General features: G+C 39.6%; 1 protein-coding gene across 2 annotated transcripts in view; it reads left to right on the plus strand.

Moving 5' to 3' along the window:
• The window catches only part of LOC122808893 (renin binding protein), a 1,087,318-nt gene that overhangs the window by 67,877 nt on the left and 993,477 nt on the right, over window positions 1-25,964 (plus strand). For both annotated transcript variants that reach the window (XM_044080005.1, XM_044080006.1), the window contains exon 2: window positions 534-682. The gene's annotated coding sequence lies outside the window, so the exon portion shown is untranslated. The remainder of the gene's footprint in view (window positions 1-533; window positions 683-25,964) is intronic.

The following is a 25,964-nucleotide window of genomic DNA, read 5'->3' on the forward strand; positions in this document are numbered from 1 at the left end:
ATTACCTAAGCAATATTATTACAGACCTCTGGCAGTAATTGAATGAACTGAACTGAAATGTATACAACTAGTTTCTTTGTTTTAAAGATAGTCTGATTTTCCAGTCATCTGTTTTGCACTTCTACCATTATCCATTTTAATCACTTGGCATGTATTAACAGGTGCAAGGTAGGAAATGGGATGAGCTGCTGGTCCATCAGAGTAAGCATATGCTCATACATCCATATTCACAAAAACACCTATGGATGATTCAGTATCACTAAACGGCCTGTCTGCATGTTTCCTGAATGTGGAAGGAAACAGAAGACCTTGTAAAAACCCACAAGAATGTGGAAACATCATGCAAACTGCAATCACTGCACCATCATGCAACCCCATCTTTTTTTTACATATTTCCAAATATGATTCAGTAATCTGAGTAACTGTTTATTTAATACGCAACTGTCACTATTAATTGTCATATGTTCATTTTCTGACAGTATAATACTCAAGATATCCAGATAGCTGACTTGTGAATTTCATCTTTACTCCAGTAAATTATCCACTAACCACAGGAAAGTGTCAGAATTACACCCATGTACTACCGCGCAGTGTCACTTACATCAACTTAAACGAGCTGCAACTATGAAACTTGATGAAACCTACAATGAAGAATACATTTTACATTGAACTCCTTAAGTAGGTGAGCTTACCTGCGACCATTGAGAAGAATGATGTTGATTTACTTTAAAGTTATGTTTTTGTACCTGTTTGTCTATATTGTGTATTGGATGGTTGTTAAAATGGGCATTTAGCTATATTTGGTAAGACTAGTTAAAATTTGTGCATACTTTCTTTAATACTTCACTAATGATAAGCATGCCATTTTACATTACACAGTGACAATGCCATTTCTCTAGTGGCAGATTATAATAAGTGATTTGGGCAGCTGTCTGTGGCCCACAACCCTAGAAGCGCACATGGCCAGCCACTAATATCTGTGATGAAATAATTTTTGTATTAAAAAATTCATATTCAGTATTGCTAATTATTTTAATTAGCTTGCACACTGAATATAACAATAGCTAAGAAAGCAAATATATATTTCTAGTTTTAATAAAAAAGGTGTTAAATAAGATAGGCACCACAAATTCTTAGCCCTGTACACCCATGCAGCCTACCATTTGCCCATGTGCAATATGGGCCAGTAATGATGGTTATCTACGAGAACCTAATTTCTTTATTTATTTAACTGTGGTGGATGGCCATATACTCCACATTTGAAACAGCAGTAATGATAACATGAGGTAAGCTTTTTTTTTTTTTTTTAGTCATCCTGGCAGGCAACTGGATATAGCCAATCGGTCAATGATGAGGCAATAAGAGTAATTTGCTGCGGCAGCCCAGCAACTCTATGTTTGTTTTAAATTGACCTAAAAGCGTTGTCTCAGTCTTACTCCAATGAAACAAATATCCATTGCATAGAACAAGCTAAGAAAACTTTAATTCACATATTGTAAAGTACACTAAAAGTAAGAACTTTGCCAAAATGACTTCATCTGACTGTTCTCTAACAGAATCAAGCAACTTAAATAAACATAATTGATCACATTACAACAATGAAATGAAGAAAAATTACTTTGATCTAATCACTGAATAAAGCATCAAGAATAAATTCTTTCCATTTACAGATATTAAATAAAGCATGATTGCTACTATAATAAAATAATTAATAATAAAATAATACAATAAAATAGGATACTTTTTATAAGTAGTATTTAGAAGTAATAATAGGATACTTATTGTAACATTTGTTAATGTCTGTGTCTGTTATGTACTTCACAGATAAAGATTCTAGTTGTCTACTGATGTACTATGTTCTTCAACTGTAAATATGTTGTAAGTAATTGCTATGTTAAATTGTTAATTGCTATGTAATCCAATGTAACTACTGTCTGTTTATTTTAACTGTGGAGCTTTTCTCCCCGGGCCTCCACTGAAAATGGACCTACGTCCAGTCGGACACTCCCGGTCAACAAATGTAAATAAATAAATAAATACTACTTTGTCATCTGCAATAAATGACATACACAAAAAAAGTCAAGAAACTTAATTAACCAAGGATTGTTATGCAGTAAATGGACTTTGTTAATATTCAGCACCACATACGGCACACGGCAAATGAAAAGATTTACCAAGAACTTTGTTTATCTACCTAAATTAAATATGAACATTAGTTTAAATATAAATCAAATGTCATTAAACGTTCATTTATGATGCTGTACATGCTGTGCTTCCGTATAAAAACTTAATGAAATAAAACACTGGGTGCAGTCCCTGAATATTTTATCAGACTATAATACTGACAGTGTGCTAACATCAACATGCAATTTCTAGAATAGATATGCAGAAAAATATTATTAGTTGTATGGATTTAAAGTAAAACGAATGAAATGAAAGATATATAGCCTGATATAAAGATTTTGAAGTAATAATAAAATAAAACATTGTCATCTTAATCCAAATGAAGAATGTTGAGACATGAAAAAAAAGATAATTAGTAAGCATATTGAAACACTTCTCTAAATTCACTGATAAGTCAAAATCTTGAGTTGTCATTGGCATATCTCTCATTTTCTGTCTTTGAGTACATTTCATATGTAAATTCCTTAAGAAATACATTAACGTGGGGATCGAGATGCAGGCAAGAAGACAATCAAGCTGCTAACAAGTTATTCATTTTTCGACCCCCTCACAAAATTTCTTAGAGGCCACAAAAAGCAATATGATACTGGAACATCACTAGTTTATTCCCATATTCTAATCTAATGACTTTTTTCTTACTAAGTTACCATAAATGATAGCAACTGGAAATCAGATAGATGAAGTTCCAGTATTTAAAGGTTTTGAGTGAAGCTGGAAATAATGATGCGACAGGGATAGAAACTCCAACAGTCTTATCCTAGACTCTAGGATGAAAACAGACCCGTTTATTCCTAGAGCAGCTGTGCTGATAATGAGCAAAATGAATGATGTCCTTATTGATAGAAATAAACTTTTTGAGTTAATCTTCAGTCTTTGCAACAACTTGCAGCAACTTGTTTGGGATGAAGAAACAAAGAGATCCATTCCTTCTCTTTCAGACCAATTCCACCTTATAGAAAAATAGGATTCAGGAAGTTTACATGCTGATACATGTGCAAATCCTGATAAAATAGAACTGCTGCCGTGAAACATTGAATATTTTTTCTGTAACTGAAAAAAGTTTTGTCACAGAAATTGGTATGTGTTATTAAACAACTTACAGGAGCTTATGTATTAATTCTTATTCACGCAAAGGACATAGGTACTGTAAATGATAATACTAATAAAGTACAATGTAATATATACATATATATGTATATATATATATATATATATATATATATATATATATATATATATATAAGAAATTAGCCAGTATACATCATGATTTCCCAGAGAAAGACACACACACACACACACACACACACACACACACACACACACACACACACACACACACACACACACACACACACACACATATACACACACTCCTATCACAATCTTTGCTCAACAATTCTGTGCAAAGCCAAAACTAATGGGGGAGGGACAAAGACCCAAAATCAGGGAGAATTATTAAAGGAAAGCTCCACCAAATGGCAAGTTTTTGTTCCCAAAAAGCGATTTTCCCTTCTTGTAATCCAAAAGTAAACATGTCATATACAAAAAACATTATTTAATAATTATTCCATTTCATCGGTTCATAGGTTGGTACTAGGCTATCAGCCCTAGCGCCTATACAAACCTAGCCATAACCATTCCCTGGATATTTCTTCCCACAATATGTACTTCCCTTGAACCCTGTCTAGCAGGGCAACTGACATGATCCCTGGGGTGAATTTCCTATCTCCCATCCATTCATCAAGGTTCCTTTTAAAGAGGGTCAAGGAGGCGCTCTGCTTGACATGTATGGGCAGTCTAATCCAGTGTATGGGGAGTCTCTGGGTCAGGAACCTATCCCTCCAGCATGTTTTGTTCATTGTGATAACAAGGTTTAGATCCCTGGAGCATGTGGCTTTGGAGGGACTGGGATTTCCTTAAGTGGAGCATGTCCAGCAGCTCAGGGTTTGACATGGCCTTGTATGTTAAGCAGAGATCACCTCTGAGTAGACAATATGCCACAGAGTATAGCTGGAGTTTTTTTTAGATGGTCAGCATATGGCATCTGCTTTAGGCCTGTGATTCTTTTAGTGAGGTATTTCTGCTGCCTTTCCAGTTGTTGCAGATGTCTTGTGAGGTACATATAAAACGAGGTGTTATACTCTAAAATGGGTCTAATGAGGGATGAGTACAGTGGGACAATGACCTCTTTTTTCTGGATGAAAAGCCCTTAGTGATGAGGTGTGCCACATAGAAAGATTTTCTGACTGTTGTGGTGGTGTGGTTATCGAAGGTGAGACCACTGTTCACCTGTGTCCTTAAGTCTCTCATCACACTTTCGATGTTTAGTGTACTGCCACCTATGAGGTAATTCATAGGTACATGTTTTTTTCCAAAGGGGATAACTATATATTTCTTGGCATTAAGCTTGAGCCCATGGCTCTGGCACCAGGCGTCTGTTTCTGTAAGGCCCTTTTGTAGAATATCCACATCATTTGGGGATTCAATAATGGCTCCCATCTACAGTCATCTGTGAACTTTGTTAGCCAGAGTCCCTTAGTGTTAGCCTGTACTTCAGAGAAGTAGATGCCAAACAAGAGTGGTCCCAGGACTGAACCCTGAGGCACTCCACTTGTCACTTGTCTGGAGCTGGATTTGGAGTTGGCTACTTTTACAGTCTGGGTTCTGTCAGTAAGCCAGTTGGCAACCCATCGAGTGACATGGAGATTTATGCCCAGCTTAGTAAGTTTATCTATGATTCCAGAGTGGGGGATGGTGTCGAAGGCCTTGGTGAGGTCCAGATAGGCTATGTGGACCACCTTACCCTTGTCCACAGCTCTGGAGACTGATTCAAAGAAGTCAATCAGGTTCAGGAGACAAGATCGGCCCTTCATGCACCCAAACTGGGTGGGGTCTAGTGTCTGAAGGTTGCCAATGTCTTTGTTTATAAGTTCCATGATAATGCATTCCATGCCCTTGCAGATCAGGCTCATCAGACTGATGGGACGGTATTTCCCAGGATCCAAGGTGGATCCCCCCTTGTTGAGTGGGATAACTGTAGCTGTGCACCACTCAGTGGGCATGAAGCCTGAGGTGAGGCTATGATTAAACATGACACTTAGGTGGGGTGCCAGTTCATTTTGTAGTTCATGTAGTACACAGGCCGGAATGTCAACTGGTCCCATGGATGCTGTATGCTTAGCTTTGGAGAGTGCGGTTTCTATCTGTGTGGCCGTGATTACTGGAATTTGGCAATCTTTTGGTATTGAGTTGGGCCCTTTAGGGGGTGAGAGGGGGGTGAAGTTGGCACTAAATCGATCTGCCAGGATACTGGCAATATCCTTTGATCAGTATATTTAATGCCATTCTGTTGTAGCTCAAGCAGATCTGAGCATTGCCATTTAGATTCTTGACATAACTATAGAATGCCTTGTAGATGTCTTTGGAATCGTTGGCAATTTTATTTTCGTAACTAGTTTTTGAGGAGTTTATGAGGTATCTCAGGTAACTCAGCTTCTTACTGAGGCTGGAGAGGGAGTTTTTTTGCATCCTGGGATTTTCCTCTTTTCTGCAACAGTTTCTTCCATCTGTTGTATAGTTTGTTTATAGCAGGGGACTACCTGATTGGCTTCCTTTTTTTGGAGGAGTGCATCTTGGTTCTATTTGGGATGGCACAATTCATGCACAAGTAGATGTGCTCGTATAGTGCCTTAGTGTAGGATTCAGCAGTCGAACTTTCAGATCCCGTCTGCATGGGTGTTATGAAGTTTGTCCCTTCTGACTTCAGTAGCATGAAGTTGGCTTCGGAGAAGTTTTTTTACGGAGGTTTCCTTACTGGGGTTTGGTGGTGGGATGTGGATGTCAAGGGTGACTTGCTTTTGGTCAGACATGACCCTTGAGGGGGTGACCACTGGTGTGGAGCATCTATCTCCCATGTTGGTAATGACCAGGTCTAGGAAATTGAAGCCCCTGGTGGGACAATGGATTAGTTGATCCAGGGCATTGGAATTTATGAATTCCCAGAACCGTTGGGAAAAGGTGTTGGTGCCCGAGTAGTTTTTCCAGTTAATGGCAGGGTAGTTAAAATCACCCAGTATTAGGGTGTTTGGTTGTATCTTGATATTTTCCAGTATGTTTAGAAAGGTGTAGTGAGAATCTTGGGGCATGGTGGGGGATCTGTAGCAAGCTACAATTTGGATTACAGTCTTACCTAATTTTAGTTGCACCTGGAGAATTTCAGATGCATTGTGTTGGGCAACTTGCCTGGAAGTGTGAATATCCTTGGTGAATACGGACACTTCTCCACCTTTAGTGTTTCAGTCTTGGGTTTGTGGCCAAAAAGTGTGGTAAGAGTTGTAGCCTGGTATTGCAGGGGTGCTCTCTGGAGCCTTGAACCAGGTCTCAGTTACTGCACAGATATCAATGTTCTCCATTTTTAGGAGTGCCTCGAGAGAGTGCATTTTGAGGTTTAGGCTTCTAGTATTGATTAGCATTACCTTCAGATTTTGCATGCTTGTATCTGTTATGGTGGTGGTTTTGTCCTTTGAACCTTGCCTAAAAAAGACACTATAGGGGTGGCAAGAGCTTTAGCCAGTAACCTGAATCCCAGGGGTGACAGGTGCAGACCATCTCTGGCAAAGCATCGTGGTTTGTCAGTCATGTCTTCCCAGGCAGACAGATACTGGATCTCCTTTGAATGACACCAGAAGCTTAGCCAATTGTTGAAGTTTATGTCTGAACTTATTTCTGTTTATGTCTGAACTTATTTCTGTTTTCCTTTCTTTCATGCATTTGTCTCATCATCTTTACATCGTGAAGGCTACTAAGAGTGGCAGAGTAATTAGGTTGGCCACTTATTGCAACTTCAGAGCCATTAAAAAAACAATGGCTCTTAAACAATGTCATTTAAATGTGCCTTATCCGTCACGGATTGCAGCATCACACCTCAGATAAATAATGTGGCCTGGAGTCTGAACACAAGTTATACTCAGTGTATTTTTTCTTGTTCCAAATTAGTTGTATTTCCCTTTAGTCTAACAGTCAGTGCCAGAAATAAAAAATATATATATTTTCATCTTACTTTTCTTATTTTTTGTAACTATTTGATTTTGCATTTTTTCTACACTTTATTTTCTGTAAAAGTGTATGTTTCTTCACATGGTTTATTACAGCATTTTTGCATTGCGTATAGTGTTTTGTTGAGACGAGTCAGTTAGTTGGGGAAGGAAGATTAACATCAAAGACTCTAATTCTAGCTACAGTGTTAAAAACAGTGAAGGCAACATAAACCACCTCAGACCAAGTAACACATATTAATCACAGTGGTCTAATTTTTCATACTTGAACAGTGAACTAAAGTTGAAAAGAACAATTAACTCAGCTACATTTTCAAGCCTATCATTCAAACATTCCCTAAATGCTGTATCAGAAATGACCACTAATGAAAATTAAGGGAAACAAAGTAATTAAAAATGCAGATTGATGCTAACAGTCAAAAGTAAGCAATCACAGTACTGTTTTAAGCTGACGAGAGAGAAAAAACAACAATAAATGATTGTCTCATCCTAGGGATTTCTCTTTGTACCTCTAAAATGACATCAAGGAGGTAAAGGCATTGACTGTAAAATAACATCATGCTACCCACTGCAGCCCCTTTCAGACCATTTATGGGGTATGACAAATTAGAAAATAATAATGACCACTAACTTTGATACAGTGGCATTAGTAATGCCGAAAAGTTCACAATATGTTTTTCAGTGTTCGGGTGTGGTTCTCCTTTAAAGATTACTGTAATTCACTTAGAAAGGTACCATAAGTTCACAGGTTCATAGGTATATACTAGACTGACAATCACTAGGGCCCTTATAATCCTAGCCATGCAACCTAAATGTGACACAAAAATTTGATTTATATAGAGAGTGATTGACTGACTGCCTCTGTCCATCAGGGACATAGCAGACAGACCAGGGATTAATTTCTAATTACCCATCCATTGGTCCAGAGTATGGAAATTATCTGAGAAACATATGTGTCTCTCCAACCTTTCCTGTTAATTTCACAAGCAAAATTAAGGACTTTTAATCTAATAGTTCTGATGTTGTTTGTTTTGCAGATGTGCAAAGCATTCATCAAAACAGAGTCCAGGTCTGCCTTGTATGCCAGGCAAATATCACCTCTCAGAAGTCTGTATGATACTGAGTAAAGAGACAGGGCTTTGGGGCCATTAGCGTAGGACATTAGGTTTACTACCAGTAATTTGTTTTGGAAGAGACCTTTGTGGATCTTCCAGTTGCTGCATGTGTCTGGTCAGGTACATACCAAAGGGGGCATTATACTCTACAATGGGTCTGATGAGGGCCGAGTATAGTGTTATGATGATGTCTATGGACCTAGATGCCATGCTCTTGCTTATAAGTTGATTTTCTTATTACCTTAGACATGTTTTGGTTGAAGTCTAAGTTACTATCAACATCAATTCCCAGATCACTGAATTGAGAATCAGCTTTTAAGGGTGTTTTATTGATGATGTAGTTACCTGCAGTGGCAGACTTCCTAGAAGGCACTATAATGCATTTGCTGGTATTGAGTTTCTAAGTCATGGCTTCGGCACCAAACATTTGTCTATATTAATCCTTCCTGAAATGTGTTCTCATCATGGGGGGATTCAATGGCTGCTCTCAGTTTGCAATCATCTGCAAACTTATTTAGCCAGAACCCTTTGACACTAGCTTTGACATCTGAGAAGTACATGCTAAAGAGAAGTGGGGCTAGAGCCCTGGGGACTCCACTCGTGACTGGCCACTTGAGGAGGTGGCCTCACTGATTCTAACCTCCTAGATCCTATCAGTGAGACAGCTAGCTATCCAGTGAGTTATAAAGTGGGTTATACCTAGTTCCATACATTTGTTGAGCGGGGGCATTGTCAAGTGCTTTATCCAGATCTAGGTAGGCATTATGCACCATTTTCCCCCTCATCCATTGCCTTAGTGACCTTTTCAAATAAGTCCACCGGATTCAGTAAGCATGCTTTCCTTGGACAAAGCCAAACTGGGATGGATTCAATGTCTGAAGGTCTCCTATGTCCTTGTGATAACTTCCATGGTAATTCTTTCCATAGCTTTGCAAAGAAGACTAGTCAGGCTAACGGGTCTGTAGTTTCCAGGATCTATTGAAGGTTCTCCCTTATAAAGGAAGATGATGGTTGCAGTCCTACAGTCATGTGGCACAAAGTCTGTTTTAAGACTATAGTTAAATAATGACTCCAGGGGTCCTGATAAGTTGTATTTTAGACTATTCAGGAAGCATCCTGTGATATTATCAGGGCACATGGAGATCATGTTCTTGGCTTTAGTGAATGCAGCCAGTACATTCTCTCTAGTTATATTTGAAGGGGTTATTTTTGAGGGTAGTTTTGGGGGGATGGTTGGGAGTGGGGGGGGTTAGAGTTGGAACAGAATTTGTCCAACAGGTTTTCTATATCATCAGACTCGGAGAATGTGGCACCATTAACCACCAGTTCAGTACATTGCTTGCTTCTGACATAGCTGCTGAAGGTCTTATGATTATCTTTCACCTGGGATGCTATCTTAACTTCGAAATTGACTTTGCATGACCTAATTAGCCCTCTTAGTTGCTTATTTAATATGATGAGAGATTATCTTTGTGGAAATTACCCTTCCTGATTTTTGCCATATTTTATTTCCTTTTGTTGAATAGCCTGTTTAATTTGGGATGCCATCAGGATGGTTTGTTTTTGGGGCTTGTCCTGGGTTACTTCTGGTAGGTACAGCAGCCTCCATGCAGCCACTGATATGGTATTACAGAGTTTCTAAGAGCAATTTAGGGTAGGCTGCTGTGTTCTTGGGTTTGGAGGGGCACTCAGGTTTGACGATCGCTTATTAAAAGGTAATTTGCCTTTGAATCATTCCTAACTGTTATTGGTGTTAATGGGATTACTCCTAGTTGTTTTTGATTTTGAAAGAAACAGCTTTGTGGTTAGACCTTATCAGAGAGGACAAGATATTAGGGGATGCAGTGTTCTCCTATATTTGTGAGTATAAGGTTCAGTATGTTGGAGCATGTAATGGGTGTATTCGCTATTTGGTCAGGGATGATTGTATTTACGTAGTCCAGGAATCTCTGTGTCTGTAGATCTGAGGCCATGTAGGATTCCCAATCTACAGAGGTGGTAATTAAAGTCTCCCATGAGTAGGGTGCTATGTTGAATAGTAAATGTCTCCAGTAGATCCAATTATGCATTGTGAGCTTCTTGTGACATGGAGAGTGTCCTATAGCTGAGTAGGATATGGTATGGGATTTCATCTATGGTGATCTGCACATGGAGGAACTCCAGAACACCATCCTTTTTGATCACTGTAGGGGTGTGGTTGTTACTGATGTATATTGAGACATCTTTACTCCTGCCCTTATCTGTGCAGCTAAAGGTCTAAAAGTGTGGAAGGCACTGAAACCTTGCACTGCACAAGTACTCTTTGCTGCTTTAAACCATGTCTCAGCAATTGCACAGATGTCTATATTCTCAAATGTGAGGAGGGCTTGGAGGAAGTGCAGTTTTTTTATTTAGGATCCTGGCATTGAGCAGTAACACCATGAGGTTCAATTGAATTGATTTTGCTATGTCAGTAGGTTTCTCAATTTGGCATTGCCTAAAAAAAGCACTATGGAGGTGAATAAAGTTTTAACCAGTACTCAGAAGGATATAGGGGACAGGTGCAGGCTATCCTTGGCAAAGCGACATGGTCTGTTAGCCATGTCCTCCCTAGCTGGCAAATATTGGATCCACTTTGAATGACACCAGAAAAACAGCCAGTTGTTGAAATCAGTCTTTTATTTTTTGCTCATATTGCGGCATCATCCTAGGAGATGGTAATATCCTGCTCAAAGCTAGGCTCATACCAGCCTGAGACACATAATCTGAAAATTCCATAATGTCTCTCTTCATATACTTAAGGGAGGAACAGATCTGGTCATATACACATACATGGATTATGATGGAATCATAGTGTTAACTGTGGTGTAATGACTTGAGGGAGTTAGTGATATGGCAGATAAGCAACTGACATCTATCTTCTCTTTGTTCAGCCTGGTTAGTAGAGCATCAGTGTATTTTACAATGGAGTCCCCTATGAGAAGAGTCCTGGGAAATGTGTGTGCTTGCCTTGGGGGCTTAATGTTTGAGACTCCACTGAGAGTGATAATATGCGTGGTGTTAGGTGTTTTTTCTGAGTGCCTTTGACATCGGGCAGCCCAGGCAATCTTTGTTGTTTAGGAAGATTGCTTTTAAGTGCCTCAGCATGCATTAGTGTATGTGTGTGTTGAGGGCTATGTGAAGTGAGTGTTGTGTACTTGACTTTGACAACCTGATGTGCACTTGTCTGCAAGAGTTTAGCCTGCAGTGTCATTGTGTAAGTACACCTCTTGCATACCATGTCTACTTTAAGGATTAAGTCATTTTTAGTAAACATGAGACAATTAATACATTATCTCAAGATTCCCATGTCCACCAAGCTGGCTACAGAGAAGTTAGGAAATTACAACAGAAGAACAGGTTTTGCATCAACATGCATTTTCTGAAAAATACGAAACATGAAGTCCTGCCGGGCAATACTAACAGTAACCCTTAGTGATTTACTAGAAAATCAAACATATTTTGGAAGGGCCAGGGTATAAATATGAGGTAAAGCCATGGACATGCTGGAGAACTTTGGACAGTTGAGTGGTATCCCTCACACACACACACACACACACACACACACACACACACACACACACACACACACACACACACACACGCGCACGCCGCACGCTCTCACACCTATCTACCTGCCTATCTAGCTAGCTATATAGATTACTAGCAGACAGATAGGTGTGCGTGTGTGTGTGTGTGTATATATATATATATATATATATATATATACACATTGATGCACAGTTTACTATGGCATAGTCTACACTGACTATGTTGAAACCCACAATGTCGCAACAAAAAGGTCATGTATTAAATTACAATTTAGGTAATCCTTATTGCTTTTTCTCTATCTATCTATCTATCTATCTATCTATCTATCTATCTATCTATCTATATATCTATCTATCTACATATTTACATTTTCCTTTTTACTACTGACATTGATTTTTTAGCTTTTTGTGCACCAGCAATTAATGCTTATCTTTCTTTCCTGCCAATGTACTGTTTTTTTTGTTCATGTATTCACTGACAGCTAAGTCCGTTTTTCCAATTTTCCACAAAGCTAACAGAAGCCTTGCCATCCTTGCTTATTCCTGTCACTGGTTTTAATTATTTGCATATTAGCTAATAAGGATCCATTCCTTTTAAAATCATTCAGATGCTTAATCTTCTTTTAGCTTCATAGTATAGATCCTGTCTTAGGCAATTGGCTGATTAAATTTGGTGTGCTATACACTCCTGGCTTTTAGCTGTGACTTTTGAAGCATCTCTTCCGTGCTTATTTTGCAGCTGTTCCACACTCTGTTTTTTTGCAGACTTTTCAGTGTTATGGTATGGCAGCTAGCATAATAATTAAGGTCTTTGCCTCCCTTATACAAAGCACAAGATTCATTCCTGACCTCTAGCCAATGCCTGTGTGGTGTTTGCATGTTCTGCCTGTGTCTCTTTGGGGTTCTTCCCACTTCCCAATAAATGCGTTGAGTGTTTCCACCTCAGACTTGCCCAAAAGTGAATGGAGTAATGGGATGCAGTAACAGAGTCTAGATGGTAAGCCATGTTGGGTATCAACTGTAGTGCAGAGTATCCTCCAGATGGGAGAACACAGATAACAGACTGAGCACTATGTCAGGCTCACGGCTATCAACTTGATGGTGTAAAAAATGCCTCCAGATGATTTGGTCATGTTGACTAATGTCACTAAAAATTGGCATGGGTATTTGCTAGCTAAAAGTGGGTTACAGATCCATCCTACACAAGAGAGGCGACTATGTTATACTTTATAGGTGCAGGGGTGGGAGATGTGGGGTTTGTTTTCCTGATTTTTTTTCAGTTTTGTTAAACTTGTGTTCTTCTGATTATCATTCCTAGATTCCACATATGTAGTACAAACTCCAGTTTATTCTCACCATAAAAGAGGAGAAAGGAGAGCAGCTTGTGACCAGTTCAGAACTTCATGCACCAGTAATTGATGAGTTGAGCTCGTTGCACATATATTCTGTCCAGCATCACATTACCTCCAAAGAGTCTTCAGGGATAGTAAAATGAGCAATGTGCTTCTGAGAAAAGGAGAGGTAGAGCTGAGGATTCTCAGTTTAACAAATGAATTCCATTTCATAGGTAGGCAAAATAATTCAATAATCATATTTTATATAGGTTGCCTTTGTGTGGTATAGTTTGTGATGACAGTTGTTATTAATGTCTATTTTATTTTATAGCAACAATTCAATGTTTTGGAAGTTTTCTCTTTTACTTTACTATAAGCTGCCAAAAGCTCATCTGACTCTACAGTAGTGACTTTTGCAGTAAGAGATTGTCTACCAAGGGTATAAAAGTGCCACTACAGATCTTGCTCATGTCCATTTCAAGTATCAGCTCTGTCTCAGTTGGAAAATTGGTAAAGACTCCAGCTTACAAAGGCTTCAGGTAATTGTCCCAGATTTGAAGATTAAGTCAAGTGAATACCTTTGAAAATGAGTAGCAGATGAAATAGCCTAGTACTGGCATAATGGTTAAGGTATTCGCCTCCCATGCACAAAGTATGAGGTTCAAAGAATCCAGTCCTACAGCCAATGCCTGTGTGACATTCCCACTCTGGGCCAGTAATCAAGGAGTCTGAATACTCACCTCTGACACTGGAGAGGGATGTTCACGTGGAACAAAAATGGATGCACCCAGTGTTTCCAGATGCAGCTGTCTGCATCAAGCACAATTTCCCTTAAGAGCACACAGGGAACACACTCAATTCTGGGGCTGGTTTTCCCTCTCTCTCTCCAGATCTCCAGTAAGACTCCCCCACTGACACAGCTGAGTGTCCCAGCCAAGCCCTCGACCACTCTCTCAGTCAAACCAGTTTTTTGTGTCCCTGCTCCAAGCAGCTGACACACACACTCTTTGAGATTTGATTTTCATGCACACATAAATACACACACACACACACACACACACACACACACACACACACACACACACACACCTGGTAAAGGCTGGCACAGATTTACTAGCTATGCCCCCTTCTGCCCAGACTATAAGGTAGTTACACTGGCCACCAGACTCTCCAAAGCCAGATACTCTAAGGTTTTTACAAGGGTACCCAATTATACTGAGTGAAATTAATATTAATGCAAATAATAGTGTTTGGCAAATGCAGTAAGGCTTTCAGGAGTTGCCACAGTGTCACCAAATAGATGTAAGTCCTCTCAAGGTTTAAAATATTCTCTAAAAGACCAGCCACAGTGAAAAGTTTAAATACATTTAATAATGAATAATAAAATAATATGAAAATTACTAAATATCTATTAACAATAAACACCAGCGTTTCAATCATAGGAAGCATTAAAATAACACAGATGAATAGATTCACACAGATACATAAAACAGTACTTAAATAATATTAGTATATTTTCCTGACTGATTTAAAGAATTACAATTTCCTGGTTCACTTAATAGAGCAAGGCAAGATGAAGTAGGTGAGGGGTCCTTCTTTGTCAGGTTCCAAAAACAAAGTGCTCTGAAATTTCAGTCTCAGCTAGTATTAAAATATCATTTTAGTGATGGATTACAGAATAACATCACACTCATGTGGTCATCTGATTCTGGTTCCCATGCTACCCCCTTGCCTAGAAGCTGCCAGGATTTACCACATATGTGTCAATAATACACACACACAGAGCTTGCTAAGATCTGTTGCAGCTTCTGGAAGTCACAAAACCATAAAATACTTCCACTCTTCCAGTGTAGCAATTAGTTCCCTGTTACAGACAATACAGAAGGCTTTCTAGTACTTGTTTTCCCAGACATTTTGTCTCTGGCTGCAATCAGAATTGAAAGATACAATCTTTGTGGCCTAAATGAAGTAATTTAATTTCTTACTATTTTCAAAGTTAACTGGACTAAGAATAACCTCTTCTCTTCCAGTATCCTCTGTTAAAACATATACATGTAATCAGTTATGTTACAGTCAGCACCCACTGTTGGTACATTTTTCAACACAGGCATCTGTACAAATCAGTTTGATATACAAATCACATGTAATTCTTTGCAAAATTCCAGCCAGATGTGCTGTCATATGTTATACGTCCATTGCCCTACTTCTCCTTGCATAGCTGGCGATACCTCACATCATCACAGCCTGTATGAAGTTTGCATGTTCTCCATTTGTCTCTATTTGGTTTATCCCATCTCCCAAAAATATGTTGAGTCTTTCCACCTCAAACTCACCCAAGAATGGAGTCATGGGCAGTAGTACAGACTCTAGATGCCAGGGACCCATACTAAAGGTGGAAGGGGTGTATGTGTCTCTGTTCACTAGTGTGTGCCTGCTATAATGTCCAACAGCACTGCGTCAATAAGATTCTGGCTGGAGAGTGTCCAGTTGCCTGGCTTGGATTAGCTGGGATAGGTCTGTTGAGTGAAAGCTGAACTTAAAATTAATCAATCTGCAAAACATGAACAAAGGATTGCTACACTGAATATGAGCTCACTGACAGGATGCAGCTTGGAAGTCGGTGGCACGATAGTATGGAGGAGGCTGGACATCCTCTGTATTCAGGAAACAGAAGGATAGTGCAGCAATGCCACTTGGCTTGGGAATCTAGAGTCTACTACTCTGGGAGGACAGACTAGAAATGGTGTGGAAATTATGATGCGGGAGAGGCTTCAGAAAACAATGAGGGATTTTTTCAGAATTAGTGGCAGTCTTATGGCTTTTAGACACCATTGTAAGGATAGGGCACTATTCATAATGTCAGTCTATGCCCCACGGCATGGTTGTAATACCAAGGAAAAGAGTGCATTCAGGCACAGGATCTACTAGATAAGGCAGGACAACATGAGTTGGTATTGATAATGTGCGACCAGGTAACTTGTCCTACCATACTTTCAGACCCCAAACAGAGGGCTACAAAGCCAAAGGAGGTGGAGTTTCAATATTTATCAAAGACATACACAACTCCAGGCTGGTCAAACAGTATGATGCACAGGAGACACTCCAGGTGCAGACAACTGTTGGCAAAACACATATTCAAATCATAGCTAGCTGCAGGCCCACAACAATGACTCAGGGGGCCCACTCCACCTATCTGGACTTACTTGAATCCATCAAGATTCAACCCTCCACCCTGATCCTGGGTAACTTAACTACCCAACCATAGAGTGGAAGACCTATTCTAGCTCAAAGACGAACGTCCAGAGATTCCTTGACTTCATCAATGCCAATGCATTGGATCAGCTGGTCGACACCCCCACAAGAGGTGAAAATATCCTGGACCCGGTACTAACCAACATGAGTAGCCACTGTAGCACCCCTACAGTGTCATCCTCCTTGGTAAGATCTGACCATAAAGCAATCACTTTCAAAGTCACCATCTCCCCTGTCCCCTCCCCCTTGCTAGGGTTGAACAAAAAAACTTTTCCAAAGCTGACTAAAACCGCCTGAGAGCAGGTATAAGCAGCTTCACGGCCACCATCCCTTCAGTTGGAGCAAGCATTAATGTCCAAGCCTACACCAGAAAACTATATGAGCACCTATATAGGTGCATGGACCCAGCAATACCTGACAGGATCAAATCATCTTTCTCAAGGAAAAGTAAACCTGCCTGGTGGACAGCAACAATAAAAAGACTCATAAGTAAGGGTATTTCATCCAGGAACAAGAAGGTCATAACATCCCTGTACTCCTCCCTTATCAGACCCATTAGTGAGTACAATACCCCCTTCAGCATGTACCTTACCAAGCACATGCAGCGGTTGGAGAGACCACAGAGGTTCCTGACCAGGAAAATCCAGGGTCTTAAACACCTATCTTATACAGATAGGCTGAAAGCCCTGTCCCTCTACTCAGTCTTAGTCTTGTACAGACTACTTAGAGGTGACCTGTGTCTGGGATACAAGGCCATCTCAGACTCAGCCTTGATGGAGTTGCTGCATATCCGTAAGTCAGACTCCACTCACGCAACCCACATGCAAGGTCTCAACCTGGTCTGTGACATTAATGGAACTAAGAACCAAAAATGTGGTCAGAAGTGCCAAAAAGTAAACTGACAACCAAACAAAAAGACACTGGAGGGATAAACATGATCCAAAACTATACCTTTTTTATTGACAATACACAGTTGACAAAGAAAACTCACGAATGCTTTAACATTAATATAACTTGTTGGCAGGATAATTTTGTGTCCCAACGACTCCCCCATCTGTGGAATAGACTCCTCTCCATGTCAAGCAGAGTACCTCACTATGCCTCTCTAAGATGAACCTGGACGACTGGATGGTTAACAGAAAATATACCCCTGGGATCCCACCTGTGTCGCTGCTGGACAGGGAAAACAGGTGCTGACTTTATGAGAACACAGGTGAAATTCTTGTCTAGGTTTATAAGAGTCTCCAGGCCAATAGCTTAGTATCATCCTATGAACCTATGAACCCATGAATGCACATATCAGGACAGACAGAACATGATATGGGGACTGCCTGGGTGGGTCCATATGGGTTGGGCAATAGGAATAAAGGAAAGGCCATGGAATAAAGAAGGACAGGTCATACTAGACTTCCCCTTTTAGCAAATGGCTTGATGGTGGCCAGCACATGGTTCAGCAAGAGAGACACTAAGAAGATCACATACAAAAGTAGCCAACATGTAACTGAAGCAGAATTCCTCATAGTAATGAAAAGGCATTGGGTAGAGTCAACGACTGCAAAGTCATCTCCAGTGAAAAGGTCAGCCCATGGCATAAACCAACAGTTGCTACAATCAGCTACAGGCAGTAGTCACTGAAGTCATTAAGGTCAACAGAGATTAGAAAAAAGACCTGGAAGTTGACAGAAGACAAAGGACAAGAGTTCAAAGAAATACTCAGGGCTTTAGCACTTCAGTAGGAAAAGGAAATAGATGGAGTGGTTGAAAAAGAATGGTAATGTCTCAAAACAGCCTGTGTGAGAACTATAGAACAGATATGCAGTTGAGCCAGATATGGAAATAAAATACGTAAGGGAGGCTGGTTGTGAAACCCAGAAGTCCAGGAGTTATCAAAAGAAAGAAGGAGTGCAGGAAAAAGTGAGAGATAAAAAGATGGACCAGGCTAAAAAGGAATATTGATTGGCTAACAAAGAGGTTAACAGAGCAGTTGCAATAGCAAAGGCATCACAGGCCTTCTACTAGTTTCTAGAAAGTGACACAGTAGATGGCACAAAGAAACTCTATCAGGTTGCAAGGCAAAGACAAAAATATTAAAAAGATAGTCATCAGACACCCTTCATAAAAGATGCCAGCAACAACTTGCTCACCAGTCCACAGGACATCAAAGGCAGATGGAACAAGTACTTCCAGCAGCTTTTGAATAAAGAAGAATACAGAAGCTGTAATGCTTATGATGAAAAAGTGGAACCATCATAGAAGTAGTAAGAGCAGAACCAAGAAAAATTAAATCAGGGTAAGCAGCAGGCTTACATGAGGTCACAATACATATGATCAACATGTTGGATGAAATAGGGGAGAAATGGCTCCAGACAGCACTCGTTGCAGTATGAAGAGAAAGGCATATCCCAGATGACTGAAGAATAAGCATACTAGTGCCAGTGTACAAGAACAAAGGGGACATTCACAACTGCAGACAGTACAGAGGTATCAAACTCATGTCACACGGGGATGGATAAAAGAACACTCACAGAAGTAGAAAGTTAGATGGGATATGAGCAATTCGGACTGAGATCAGGATGCAACAAAACCAACATGATGCTTGCAGTGAAACAGGTAGTTGAGGAGAAGTTAGAGATAAGGAAAGAGTCCAACTAGGTATTCCTAGACTTTGAAAAAGCATATAATAAGGTCCTGAGAAAGCTTGATTTGGGCAGTCCTGTCATCCTTTGAAGTCCTAGAAACATTAGTAGAATTAGTGTAGGTGAGGACAAGGACCCAATGATACACGTACGAACAGCGATCAGACTTTCAGAAGGTTTCCCAGTGGGAGTCAGTGTGCATCAGGGTCAACTTTGAGCCCACTGCCATTCATACTGGTGATGGACTACATTAGCAAACAGGCTGGGGAGGGGCAGATCAACAAAGCTGCTGTATGCAAATAATATGGCGTTACAGGCAGACTCTGAACAAGAACTTCAGCAAATATGTGAATGGAATGCATAACTAAAGGAACATATAAGAAAATGAGTACAGATAAGATAGTTGTAATGGCAACAAATGGAGGAATCAGAAGCGGCTGATGATATATAAGGAAACAGTGGAAAATGTTAACGTATCTGGGATGGGCTGTTGAGAAGAAGGGAACTCTGAATAAGGAGGTCAAAGCTAGAATCAGAGGGGAAAATAATGCCAAAGAAGCTGAACAGTAAGGTGTATAAAACAGTGGTGCGGCTAGTGCTACTATATGGTACAGAAACCTGAGCAGTAATGGCAGTGCAACTGAGAAAGCTAGAGGTGATGGAGATGAAGTGCCTGAGATGGATGGTGGGGTGCACAGTGTGAGACAGATGAAGAAATGAGGACATCAGAGCAGAAGCTCAAGTAGTTCCAGTTGGAGAGGTCAAAGAGAACAAATTACAGTGGTTTCAGCACATGTGCAGGAAAGCAGAAAACAATCTTGTGAAAAAGATTTGGGGATGGACAGGAAGATGGCAAGAGGAAATGTGGATGTCCAGTAAAGAGATGGATGGATTCTGGAAGAGAAGACCTGAGGATAGTCAGGCATGACTGTTGAAGCAGGTAGGCATTGAATCGAGTGAGATAGTGAGATGGTGACAATTGACACAACAGCCCAACCTGATGTAGAAATGGGAACATGGGAGTTGATTATAATGATGATGAATTTTCATTGTCACATCAGCACACCTTCATATACCTTCACTTTGTTTAGCTGTGCTCCACTTCTCTACCCTGTTCCAGTCCCCACACACCCCTATATAATTTCTTTTAAAGGTCTCTTCCCTTCCCATAGCTACCTTCAGCCAATGACACCAATATACATAATCTGAATGGCATGTACTTTATCTTCCCTATTCCTGTCCCAAAGTCAGACCACTACCAAACCCCTACCTAGCTTCCTTTTAAAAACCTTTCCAGTCCCATAGCTACCTATGGCCAATCACAGCGATACACTTCACCTGAGTGACATATAATTTAAATTCCCTCCTTCATTAAAGCAGTACCAGTCTAGGGCTATATATTTGACCAAATGCGGGAGGCATTGAGTGGCAAATTGCTTAAAGCCGATCCCAGGGAGAGGAAGACTGCCATGCCTGCTACATTAGCATCACCTACTCCACTGAAGAGGACAAGCAGGTGTGCATTGCTATAGAGGTGAGTGCCACTAAGATGGAAAAGTAGGCAAATGGGGAGGGGGCATCAGATGGGAAAGGACCACTAGAAGACCAGCATCTGGTCTGCTCTTTCAAGTCCATATCTCACCTTCCAGTGAAATAAATGGACTAATAGGGTTCCCCCAATGGAAATGAAGGTACTGTAGGGCTCTCACCCAAAACCAGGGATGCCTGATTCTACCCTTGGAAGGACTGTATGAGCTAATGGGATGCAGAAAGGAAGTCTTTAGGTTACTTCTTGTAGCAGAAATCAATATATAAAGAAAGAAAGTCAGACATTTGTTTCTAAGAAAAAAATAGATAAAGTTGGGCACATTCAGCCTAACTAATACTTATGCGTGAATGTCTGATGTGGCACTGGAAGCTACATTTTTAAATGGAAACATTTATAACAGGAACAACAAAGGAGCCAAAGTTAACCCCATGAATCTCTGCAACTTAGACAATGTGGAGATTATGAATGCATTCCTGAAACAACTTACAGAGTTTGTTGACTAATTGCTTGTTGACATTGATGGGCCGGATATCAGTAACCATGGCATCATGCTTTCATCTCAGGGGCATCTTATATTCAAAACATCTTAACCATTGTGAAGATCTGGCTACTGTTATTCATGCACTGTTTCTCTTGCTTTGATTATTGCACTGAGTTCTATCTGGAACGCTTACACTCTGACCATGATTATCTGTAATACAGCTATAACTCTAAAGCCAGTTTACTGAGTACTTCATCCCTATCTGGAGCTCTGTGTGTCTTTGGCTTCTTATAATAGCAAGGTCTATACTGTAGATTTCAAATATCACATATCAGTCTGCTCATGATCAGTGTTCTACTATCTGAAAGGAGATTTTGGTGCCTTATGTGTTGCTCAGCCACCTACACTATTCTGAGGAGGCATTGCTAGGATTCCCTATGGTAAGACTTCAGGTACTTCTGGCAGGCATTCGATTAAATACAGAGCTCTGGCTCTGTGAAATGTAGTACCTTCTAGGATTTGTCTGAGTGAAATTGAAATCTTCTTTAGGATATGCCTGAAATATCTCTTACTCAGGAGGACATGCTTACATTTTTAGCAAAGAGTGCATTTAATCTCAAGGGTCTCCTTTGGAAACCTGACTTTATTACTGCTAGATTTACTTTTGTATTAATTAGCTCATTTCGTGCAGTCCTAATTACTGCCATTCCAGAATACTGTTTAGTGATCATATCAAAATATTTTTATTTTTTCTATATTTATTGTATATGTTTTATCTGTTAAAATATTATTATAATGTTTTATCTCAAGTACTTAAATTAATACATCTTGTCCTAAACCTGACTGTGTACTGTGAGATAAGAGGCAAGCCACTTGACACCTGTATACATGAACCCACAATTAGTCCACAGACAGTCATTAAGGCTCCTGTGGTCACTTATGTCAAATGTTGGTGAAAGATCAAGAGATCAAGTTAGAACAAGATGGGATACAACCTCTGATGCTTTGCTATTAGAAGATCCTTCATGACCCACAAAAGCAGCACATTCTTTTTTATGTCTTGACCCAAACCCGTATTGCATGGATTAAAAAGGCCATGAAAGATCTGTTGGAAATATAGATGAACTCAAATTCATCACCAGAAAATGACAAACAATAGAAAGCAACATTTAGGGATCTGACAGTTGCATAGCTCTACATATGCTTTGACTTTGATAGGTTTTACATAAGTCAACTATTCATCACCAGTTAAATAAGGAGTCCAAGAAATGTTCAAAATAGAAGAAGAAGATATTTGCTCTTGAGTAAAAGCCAAGCTGTGGTATTTTGCTCTGCTACCTAAAATTACATTTCCTAATGTAGACGTACTCACTGGCTTGAGTCCTTTGGAACTCCAATAGTCAGAGAGCGCAATATAGATAAATGTATCTTTAAGCAATCTGCTAAGTGTGCTCTGAGAAGTAAAAGTCAAACCACTCAAGAACTGTTTAAGACCATATTGCATCTAAAAGTGGTCAAAAGAATCCTCTGCTTGATGATGTCATATCCTGCAGAGAAATAAAGGAGAACTAATGGAAAACAAATTTTCATCATGCCTGTCAGCAGGACATTTGCTGAAAACAAAAGGACAGACTAAGTGCTCGGTCTTGCACTGAACTGGGACTGATAAAAACTGAAGACACCATGGTAGGTCAAAATGGAATATAACTGATTGTCAAAAATAAATAAATAACTTCTTTTTTTTATTATCTCAATAAACTTATCTGTAAAATGCATAAAAGTCATTGGTTTTCTTGAGATTCTATAAAAGACTGATGACCTCTGTTCATGTGACACACTAAAGGGCAATATTAAAACCTCTAAGACATTTTCATAAGTGGGAAAACAACTCATACTATGTAGAGGAACTATATCCATAACACACCCTCCAAATTATTTTCACCTCTGAGTTGCACAATCAGTAAACCAGGAAAAAAGCTTTGTGTTTTTCTATATCCTTTAGTCTTTTTAGGTTTCTTTCCCAGAGATCTGCAGTTCCAACAGTTTTTAGGATCGCGCAGATCAAAAGTTGGTATCTTGATGAGGGCAGTTAGTAATGCTTCTTTAAGAGCACCTGGAAAATATTCAAAGAAAAATGCATGAGCTGAAGTATCTGGTCTTAGACACTGTAGACAGGATGTTACAAGCCAAACAGGGCAAGGATCAAGCCTGTAAGTGGCGGAGCATAAAGCTGAAACAAAACTCATGGTTTTCTCATATTTGACAAAAAAGAATGACAGGTAAAATCTAAAGCATCCAAGGCCAGATCCACAATAACATCATTGAAAGCATGTTGAGGAACCGTATATCTAATCAAGGCAACCTTATCCTCAAATAAACAAGAAGGACTCTCACAGTCTTAGAATGTAAATGCTCCCCTAGGACAAAAAAACAGTCTAATTGATCAGCCTAGTGAAAAAAAACTGTCTAATTGATCAGCCAATGATGGTTCAAAAGATGGTAGTTGGTTACATGAGGCTGATATTTCTGAGACAATAAAGTGTCTTTTTCACTGAACTGCCCAAATGAAAAAACAAGTAATAGTTATTCAAAATAAGCATATTCTCAAGCAGGTGAGTTCACCTGCAGTGTCACCTCCTTAACTCATAAAGATCTTGATCATACCATCTGACATGATTCTGGGCAGACAATGTATGCACCTTAAACACTGCACAAAGTTCAGAAAAAAGATTTTGTGGAATAATTATAGGTCAGCATGTGTTAAAATCATATACAGTAGTCTCAAGGTATCAGGTCTCTAGTAGATACGTGATGCTAAGTCATATTCTGAAACAATTCAGTATCCATTGTTGGCAGTGGAGGGTAAACAGCAGTACTTAATCAGATGATGTCATGACAAGATAATATTTCTACCACCAGATCAAATATGACCACATCAAACTGTAACATCAAATCTATTGAATGCCCTTTAATATAAGTGGCAGGGGGAACCTTCTGATAAAAGCCAAGGCCAGTTAATAGCTGAGACAAATTCATGGCAAGCTTAATAGAGTCACTGCTGATCCAGATACAGAAATCATGTAAGACTATCCTTCAAGGGTGAGACAGTAGACAGTTAACAAAAAGCTCAAGACCTCTTTCAGCAATCTCCCCACATACTAGAGTAAATGATATATGAGAACTACTGGGCTAGATAGAACCAGGTAAAGGAGATCCAAGGTTATCATAAAGTAAGTTCTCTGTAATAAATGCAATGCTGAACTCCCACACCAGGTATGAAACAATGATGAGTTATTGTATATTGATCTGGCATTAAATAATACAGCCAAAAGATGGACCACTAAAGAAAAGATGCCATTTATCTGATGTTGATAATATAATGTTCTCTAAGTGAAGATAGGGAGAGCTCCTCTCTAAGCAATGTGCCACTCTAGGGCAGCAGCTGCCCACCCTAGATAAATCAGGTAAGCCCTACAACAGATCACCAAAAGAGACTTGTATCATACCTTCACCTGATGACTCCTCACTACACAATAAAGTGATAGAATATAGAAGAAAAGAATAGCAAACATGTAGAGGACAATGAAGGAGATTCCTACTGTAATTAAAACAGGTCAATTCAAATAAAGGACAGCCAGGAATTAAACCTGAAGATATATTAAAAATAATGATCACAATAATATAGCACTCAAAAATTTTGGAATGTAATTATTAAAATTAGTCTTGAAAAATAGCCGAGCTGGATCCTGCGCCCACTGTCGTCACGTTTGGAAAAAGCCAAACCACAAAGCTATTCAGCACAATCAGGCGTAGTATATTGCAAATGGTGAAATAACAGCATATAAGCTTAAAAACACAACCAACTTAGCGCTTTCTCCCTACATCTAAGGGCATCATCAGCATGCCCTACTGAAATAGAGCAGAAATGTACATCTACTGTTGTAACTGTTTAAATGTATATTTTAACAGTGGAAACTGAAATACAGGAGGTTAACTGCAGAAACATAGCTGAAATTAAATGACTTTATAGCTACACCATAAAAAGATGTTATCTTTCATTTTAAGTGCAGCAACAGACAACATCCCTGGGATTCATGAATCTCGACGCAAGGACGGTTTTAGCCTTGCGCCGAGCGTCCTCATTACAGATGGTGCAGCAGCGCCATATGAATATGTATGAGGGTGTGCCGCCACACCCTCAATGTGCACAGGAAATGTGTGCGAGTGCAGGGGGCGTGTACAAGTGCTCTACAGAGGCGTAAACATGCCCCAACAGTTGCACAACCTACTATGCTTACTATTAGTGCCCGCCTCTAATAGTAAGTCAGTAATTCAGTGTCTGTGGATACCGAAATATATGCTAAGCATACAAGAATGTCCACAAACAGTGAAATAAAATTGAAGTAGTAAACACACAAGTACGTAATGGAATGTTGAGCCCCGTCCCTAGAACTTTCACAATTAGATTCCCCGTGTCCCTATTTTACATTTTAATTGCTGCACTATCGAAACTGTAAGCAAAGCACAGCATGTTTGTGTGTCGCTGCCCTCTGCCGAGCGTAGCTTACACACCAACATCATTCAAATATAGAAAAACATGCAGAATCAATGTAAATGCCAATAGTGTAGTGTTTAGAGCATCTGCCTAACGAACAGCACATATCATTTTCCATGTGGAATGATTGTCATATTGCTGTAAATCCAACATAAGAGTATTGCATGAGATGTTTAACTAAATGTCATTCAGTCAAAGTGGTACTGTTATAATGAATAAGGCACTAGTAAGCAGG

Source organism: Protopterus annectens, chromosome 8.part0 (genome assembly GCF_019279795.1).
Source record: "Protopterus annectens isolate FY-2018-M chromosome 8.part0, PAN1.0, whole genome shotgun sequence".
Lineage (NCBI taxonomy): Eukaryota > Metazoa > Chordata > Ceratodontiformes > Protopteridae > Protopterus > Protopterus annectens.